Below are 2809 nucleotides of genomic sequence, written 5' to 3'. Positions count from 1 at the left end.
AATGGCAAGGTGCGTTCTCTCTCTCCGCTCTTATCTCCCTCGCTCTCTCTCTCTCATCTCTCTCATTCTCCTCTCTCTCTCTCTCTCTCGTCCTCTCTCTCTCTCTCTCTCTCTCTCTCTCTCTCTCTCTCTCTCTCTCTCTCTCCTCTCTCTCTCTCTCTCTCTCTCTCTCTCTCTCCTCTCTCTCTCTCTCTCTCGCTCTCTCTCTCTCTCGCTCTCTCGCTCTCTCTCTCGCTCTCTCTCTCTCCCCTCTCTCTCGCTCCGTGCCTCTGTCCCTCTCTGCCTCTCCTTCTTTAACTGAATTAGGCCTTGCAAGATTTTATATGAGTCTCTTATTGGTAGGCCTTACGTAAGGTCACGTCGCCTCTGCACCTCTCAGCGTTAATCATTTCCGTTTGAAGATACTATGTAAGGTGATTTGTCTACTGACCAGCGGGCTCGTCACTACCCCTACCAATAGGCCAGATAGTTAGAAATCGGCTACAACGCTGCCTTTTATATGAATATGTGGCGTACTCTGACTTTATTTAACGTTACCATCAACATCGAAATTGCATGCTTATTGGGATCAAGGTTGTTGGCCGAGCTTGCCCTAAACCTTGCCCTGATGGGGGGGGGGGGGGGGGATGATGCAAACTCTCTAAAGGTTCTTTTGGGAATATCTCTCCAGCATGTTGTACTATTGAGTCCGAATTTTCAGTAGTATATGTGACATCTTTTGCACTTTTGACGCCAAAAATGTGTTTCCAGCCTTTCTGTTTTGGAGCAGTGGTGGTTTTTGAGGAACACTGCATGGTGATGTACGGCCGGCGCGGGCGGCGGGCGGCAACCGAGGTTTCCGTGGAATGCACAAGGTGAGCATAATTGTTTTGTATTAACGTAGCCGTATATCATAAGATTATGCTCAAAACGCATGCCTAAACATATCTTCGAACATATGCAAAACACAGAAGAAACACACTAAAAGCATAAACCATTGTATTCACGATTGAGCAAAAGTTACTCCTGTTCAGGGCTTATATCGCCTTATGGCAACACAAAATATGAATATCATACAAAAAACTGCTATTTTCGGAAAATTGCACCTTTGACTTGCCATAGCATGATAAATGATTGATCTCACAACATGAAAAACTAACAGAGACAGAAACTAACACCAATCGGTAAATCTTGTTCAGACCAATCCACTGGTGTTTTCCCGCTAAGCTTCGTCTTGAGAAGCTTGGAAACGCCAGAGGGTCGCATCAAACACCCTTCCTCATGCCTCCATCAGTCCGCGTTATGAAAAACAAATCAGGGGGAGGGTTAACGTAAGTGAATCAAAATTTGTGTAGTCCCTGCGACCCGGCCGTCACAATTATATGAACATTTTGTGTAGTCCCTGCGACCCGGCCGGCACAATTATATGACAATTTTGCTGCAAAATTTCGGTTTTTCATCCAGCCATCTGACCTTGGACGGCTGCTGCAAATTGTAATGACGGCAAATATTTGGCATGTACATGTTACCTATATCAATGAAGCATTGTCTGTAAATCGCGGATAGACCACACAATGAACTGAAATGGCCGATTTCGTCTACCTCGCAGTCGCTACAGCATAATCCAACGGTGCTGGAAGGATAATATGACTATAAGGCAGGATGCAATAAGACAAGGCACAGGATAGAACAGTTTGCTAAAAAGAAACACACATGTTAATCCTAAAAAGCGAATAAATGCTAAATAAATGCCTGGACATATATCATTTAAAGCCTCAAATGACGCCACTCAGACCTATCATTAACTAATTAATTAGTTTTGCGTCCCGTGGTACAAATTGTTCTGTCGATATCTGTTGGCGAGATGGCCCCAGACACACTGCAAATATTTGGCACTGGCGAATAGAAACCACCGCACCTTTTCTCAGAGCCGGCGCACGTTGTGCGAATTTTGCCACAATACCCTACACAGCTTGAATCATTCGGGGATGCTTTCATTTTGCGTAAAATCGGCTTTAACAAGTCAAAAAAGATAGAAACTCCAAATTAGGCGCAGACGTGCAAATTTATTAAATAAACACTGTGCAGGCCACCATCCTCTGAAGGTCTCAGCCTGCTCCATCACTTGCTGGCAATGAAGACCCAGTGCTTGCCCGCGCTTCGTGCCCAGGATGCTCTAACGTCACTGTGGCGCCCATTATTTCCGCGTTGAGCCCCGGACATTACGGAACTGCGCCGGAATGAGCCCCGGGCACTGCCGCGAGCGGAGATTCAATTGTTCAGTCGATCACGCGCATTGGCCATTGCCCGATGAAGGTTAGAACGTTTACCAGAATGTTTGCCCCAGTCAAATAAAGTATTATTCATCAAACTTTAACGAATTATTTCCAAGACATTGCAACGCTTGACAGCTTTGCTGCCATCCAGTTTCCAGACCATGACGTTTAAAAACCATTGCATGGGTCTTCCTCTATACATTTTTGGTTTCTCTAACACAGTACATCAAAACAGCGATTGCGGTGCATTGGTAACAACCCTGTCATATAAGTTACAAAGGTACTTGTTTGATTCACTTGCGTATTAATATCATTGTATAATGCTGCAAGGTGAATGAAAACATTTATGAGGGGAAAATGAACATCTCATTGACTTCGTTGGCCATGTGTCCTGCCGATGTATATCCGGGTCACAAACGGAGCCTATCTGTCGCCGGCTTTCAATGCGAAGGTGCAAGTAGCGTGCCGGGTTCGTCATCTACGAAGGTGCAGGTGGCGTGCCCGGTTTGTCATCAGACAGCCATTCGAGCCGGCCCTTTGGCGAGGGATTATGC

Source organism: Pollicipes pollicipes, unplaced genomic scaffold (genome assembly GCF_011947565.3).
Source record: "Pollicipes pollicipes isolate AB1234 unplaced genomic scaffold, Ppol_2.1 Scaffold_6052;HRSCAF=7182_pilon_pilon_pilon, whole genome shotgun sequence".
NCBI classification, from domain to species: domain Eukaryota; kingdom Metazoa; phylum Arthropoda; class Thecostraca; order Pollicipedomorpha; family Pollicipedidae; genus Pollicipes; species Pollicipes pollicipes.
The sequence above is the reverse complement of the archived record's forward strand: the minus strand, read 5'-3'. Positions refer to the sequence as shown.